The 5754-nt window shown below is 38.2% G+C and overlaps 1 protein-coding gene across 1 annotated transcript in view; it reads right to left on the reverse strand.

Moving 5' to 3' along the window:
* Positions 1-3915, reverse strand: part of MYOM2 (myomesin 2) — a 79984-nt gene extending 76069 nt beyond the window's left edge. The window contains exon 1 of the mRNA XM_085303208.1: positions 3853-3915. The gene's annotated coding sequence lies outside the window, so the exon portion shown is untranslated. The remainder of the gene's footprint in view (positions 1-3852) is intronic.
* Positions 3916-5754: the final 1839 nt, after the last annotated feature.

Raw genomic sequence — 5754 nt, forward strand, 5'->3', positions numbered from 1 at the left:
GAAAAGTCAACAAAAAATCACATAAACATCCCAAGAGAAAGATAAATTAATTATGATCATAATCATAATAAATGAAAAATGAGTTTTATTCTCCAAATTCTACAGGTATATGATTCCAAGASTTACAGACAATTTTCTGAAAAATAAGGCCAGTGTGTCACAAGCAACTCTTGAACTTCATCTATTCAGATCCCATTAGCTTCCCTGGACTTTAGCATAAAGAGTCAGAGTTATAGAAAAAGATGATCCTAAAATAATTAGTCTCACATCTTGTCTTCATGCCTTYGATGGGACACTGAACCATTTGCCTCTTCTTTTTTTCATATTTGTTTCTATGACTGTAAATGCTGTGGACATAACTGCGCTACTCTATGTGCTATACAAACCACTCAGAAGATTATCAAACCCAAACAAAAAAGTCAGGCAAAATTCTCTTAACTTTAAGGATTAATGRTGTAAGACATAGATGAATTAGACTGCTCAAATCAGTTTGTATGAAGATATACATATTTAATAGCATATATGTAACAACAGATACTTTTTTTGTGAGTAAAAGATAGTTTCCATGCCAAGGTACGCATAGTTTCATGCCATAGTAATACTGATCTGAATAGAAAGAAATAATCTAGGACCATGTGACAAGGGGCACATTCCTGAGCAGAGAAGCCAGAGTCTGATATAGACATTGTTAGTTTGATAAGCGAGTTAATTTAAGATTTAAAGGACAGGCAGTAAATTCTGGCATGATCATTCACATAGCCTCAGAGAGGAGGCAGGCAATCAAATGAATCAATGTATGGGATTGATAAATGCCACAGGAAGGAGGCATGGTTGTGCTCACCATAGRTAGACAACCTGCATCCCTCAATGCAGGAGACTCCTGTCACGAGCGATGCACTATACAGCACGGACTTTCTCTGCCTGCCCTGTCAATGCTACACCATGCAACATGCACCTTCTTTGCTCCTCTCTGTCCTTGCCCATCTGCAGAAGTGCCAAAATAACTGGTAGGTTCTTGCCTGCTCTCACGTAGCCTACCCTCCTGTTGGCTGAAAGATCAGTACATCCTGCTCTGAGGTACATATCCTTATTCTTAGTGTGTCTTGCTCCTCCTCTATACATCATCTCCCTTAAATATCATTCATTATTTGCATTGACTCAAGGGTTTCTCTGTTTTTACTGTAACATTGGGGTWGGTTCCCCTTTCCATGTCTTTAGTTCTGCTTGTTGTTTTCCATATTGCTCCAGGTAACTACATTCAAATTAGTAAGCACTGTTTTGCCACCTTTTACCTCCATGGTRCATTAAAGCCCATCATGTTTAGCTGATAAAATAGATTTACTTCCATACGGCCCATACACTAAGATGAAAGATGAAAGGAAAAAAAAAGACTTTTAGTCATTAGCTGATTCTAACGAGCATTTTGAAGAATTACCATATTATATGAAAAAAAAAAAATGTGGTCCTTTCCAGATGGTTATAGCAATGCTGTAAAAATTGCAGTAGGCAATAATATGAAAACATATTCTTCTGGGACCTCACTTTGGTGAAAATCTTGTAAAACAAGCATGGATAATTATGTGGCTCATAGGCACTGCAGTCTAGACCATATTGGGAGGTAGAATGTCTGGAAATATCTTCCCCATTTTGACAATAAAACTTCTTAAATGGTAGAAAACTTCGTAAATAGTAGTGTTCTCATCAGTCTTTTATCTCTGTGTGTATGTGTATATCTAGATCTTGCACAGAAATTTATGTTCCATGTACTGAAAAAGGATCAAGGGATGACCTGAAAAAAATGCACATGATCAACTGTTGTTATAAGATGCTTCCCTCTCTCTCACTGTTATAAAGAAAGAAAAAATAAGAATTCAATTTTAATTTGTTGACAATAGAACACAAATGCTTCTGAAATTAAAGAAGCATATGGAATTCCCATATGCTAAAACCACATTGAATTCCAGAAATTACTCATCAAGCTGAGTAAGATCCCTTGCTTTTCAGTCTTTTTCTGACGTGTTCAGCTACATCATAGTTAGATTTATCTTTTACTGATCACAATTCATTTGTATAAGAATAATATTAGCATAATTTCTCATATTGGTTCTAAATAGATGTTTGGAATTCTTGTAGGCAACAGGTTTGATCTTGTTCAAATCATTCTCAGAGTAGTAAATGTATTGYTTCCCTCATGAAGCCTTAAAAATAGAGTTTCTCTAATCAATTTCCAGACTTCTTAATGTCCAGCAATGCAACACATCTAAGTAACTGGTGATACCAGCCATCACAAATATCTCTGTTCTTTGCTAATAACTTTACAGGTTTCTTTGTTAGTAACTTCACAGGTTAAGCAGAGGTTTAACATTTCATTACATCAAGTGATTCTGCTTGCAGAGATGTATGGTTAGATTAAGAGGTTAATCACGATCATGTGGCTATAGATCATGTAATAAAGTATGCTTTCCAAAAATATTAACAAYAGTATAACCTTACTAATATTCCATGTGCACAGTTTTAGAATGTCTGTATGTTAAATACTGTATGATTGGGTAGAATGCACACCTTGACCCTACAGTAGACCCTGAAGGGCTTGTTGCAGCCATTAACCATAACAGTCAGTAGGGAGGCAGTTTAGCACGTACCGTGGTTGGTCATGATCAYAGCTACAACCCTTTCTGGTTTTAACCACCACCTCTGCTCAGCAGCACTTCAGCAGGAGGCAGAGCTGCGGCTCTGCCCCCAGGTCCTCCTGTCTCCAGTGAGGTCATTGCTGTGGAGGTTCCTATGTTTCTGTGAGTGTAAAAGCTGAATTTTTGGATGTCTTTTACACAGCTCTCATAATGGAAGTGACTGAAGGCCCCCAGTCTAACATTTCCTATCATATCACTGTTGTGAGCCAAGCTACATGTAGCCCAGAGAGGGTATTTATGCAGCTCTGTTCTTATGGATTCATTCTTCACTGGAACTGTTGAATTCACTTACTTCACTGGAACTTAAAAAGACTGGATTTGGGATTGACTTGAGATTTTGTCATCCTAACACTCCAAATGCACAAAGATTTGCAACATATTCCCATAAAGATTTAAGATTTCCCTTCACTTGGCAAGTGTGCTGTGTCCCTTCAGCTAGACAACAAAGAATGCGTGAGAATGAGATTACGAAAGTCAGTTATTTCCCATCATCCCAACATTTATTATCCGTCATTACAATACTTTCATACTGGCTCACAGGTATTATCAGTTCACAGGCAGAGTTTCAAGAACATGAACATGATTTCGCAAGGCTCTATCAGTGGTATTTAGCTGGAATTTTCACGTGGCACAGAGTACATCACATGGCCTAAAGCGATAGTAGAAACTAGAAATGCATCTTCAAATATTTAAAAGTCCCACCGACAAAAAAATAAAAGTAAGAATTTTTGTCCTAGTGACATCCTGTTTCTCACCATACCAAATAATTTTGACAGCTAGTGTAAGTTTTTTTATCCTTAATTCTTTATGCATATATTCAATGCAATTACATTTTGTTTCTTTGTACGGCATAAACACACAAGAAAGTAGCACTCTCAGGATGTGTGCAGTTGGGGAAGTACATTTGCCAGTGGAACTATGGCTTGGTATAATGTAGTTTGTATACACAGAAAGAATCAGGAAATGTAAAATCAAACTGATCATGAAAAGAATTAAACAATTCTATTTTTAGTTTTGTTTGTCTTTTCATAAATCAACCCGTGCCAAAGTTATTGCTTCCTTTCCCCAGGAAAGGTAATTTATTTTGTAAAGTGCCCAACGCCTGCCCCATAATCACTCTCATTCGCTCTGAACAAGAAAAATAGATGAAAAACAGACTTACCTAGGAAGATAGAAAAATTGCAAAGCAGAGAGGCAGACCAACCTTTCCCAGCTTAGTAAGCTATGGCTGAGGAAAACAAAAATAATTCCCCTCTCTAAAGGCTACTGCCCCTCCACTCCCATTTAAGGGCAGATGCAATTCTATATTTAGAACTAACCAAGTGATTCTCCCAAAACTGAATTCAGCTTAATAAGCAATATGGGTATAATATAAAGAGGAAGAAAAYCCCTCCCCAATATGAAGTTCTAAGYTGTATTTTAATAAACCTYACTCCTAAAACAGTAGTTATTGATGCTAAAAGAGGGGTTTTCGTCCYAACAAACATCAAGCTCACAGTCAGTGAGTTCAATGTGAGAAAACAGTCTGAGCATTTCATTTGTAAATGAAAGATTTTAAAATCATCAGTGACTTAGAAGAGCTGTAAGGACCCCTAAACTCCAGAATCTTATTAGAAGAGACATCAGATCCCTTTGGTGCCTCAGGCTGTAAAACGAGCCTCTCCATTGCCTCTTTAAGGGCTGCCTGGATTTTAGAGAACATGACTGCATGTTCTGCAAGTTGCATTGCATGACTGCAATGACTGCAAGACATGACACCTTTATAAAAAGTCTCATTAACGTGRATTTAAAGAGTATCCAGCTCCTACTCACTATTTCTATATCCAGAATGCCCCTGTCAGCCCGAGAGTGATGTGTCTGCTTGTTGTAGGTAGTTTGTAAAGTGGGAGGAATTCATGTGCCTAGAGGCATATACGGGCAGAAAATGAACACAACCAAAGCATGTGATTCTCTGACAGTGCCTAATTACTACTGGCTAAAACAGACGTTTAGTGCCTGTAGGGATCCTAGATTTCCACCTGGGAAACGGAGGGCAGAAGCACGGTGGCTTGCATGATGTTGTGCCACCATGGTGGGTCYGACATGCTCAGATGTGACTGAGCAGTAGTGGCTGCTCATCAGAAATCCTGCCCCATTCGGGAGGTGTCCAGCCCTGCAGATATTTGTCCTGTGACAGGAGCGCACAGGAGTCAAGGGAGGAAGAGGAGCTCTGACGAAGCTTTGTGACATGCATGAAGAAATAATCATATTTATTCAGTCTGGAAATAAAACTGACATTTATGGGAAAACCTTGGTGTACGGCAGACCTAAGCAAACCTCCCGACCGGGCCCATAATGAGACAGCTGATCACTGAGTCAGCCATACATGATAAAGAGGGGTTCCACTGTGTTTTAGTGTAACAAAATTTCTTTACATATCACTCGTACAGGAATGGAGTCAAGACCAAAGTCAGTAAGCAACAATTAAGATCTTTCAGTGCCTGCTGTAAGAAACTTTGATGCATGAACAATGTATTTTAAGTCAAATTTTTCTTTTATGTATAAACGTAAGGGAAGCAAAGCAAGATGTGGAAAAAGCTTTAGCCAGCTCATTCTAATTGTATTCACAGTATTCATCCAAGCTTCCTAATAGCTCTGACTAAGGATTTTTCCCACTCTCTTCTCATTATCTACAACCACCATGTGCCTGACATAAACTTCTCCCTGCTTCTCATTGAGCTTAAATTATAATTCAGACTGACAGAATTAGACCTACAGAAATGGGTACAAGGGAATGAGTGCAAGCGCACTGAGCATAGATGTTGCTTCAGAAGCATCTGTCAAAGTAATTAGCATGTAATAAAGCAGAGTAAATCTACTTATGCAGCACCTTCTTTTCTCTCCTATTGCATTTTCCTGTGGAAGGTAAAAGGCTGATTTTCAGGAAAGCTTTAATGTTCTCATTACACACTCTGCTTTTAATTTCTTGTTCTATATTTATTATCTTTTAAAAAATGGAGGAATGTGCAGCCTGCTCTGGCTGTCTTTACGTTTGAGCTCTCTTCTATTTTAAGTTGTTTCTTCA

This window comes from Rhea americana, unplaced genomic scaffold (assembly GCF_003343005.1).
Source record: "Rhea americana isolate MKP2758 unplaced genomic scaffold, rheAme1 scaffold_199, whole genome shotgun sequence".
Classification (NCBI taxonomy): Eukaryota; Metazoa; Chordata; class Aves; order Rheiformes; family Rheidae; genus Rhea; species Rhea americana.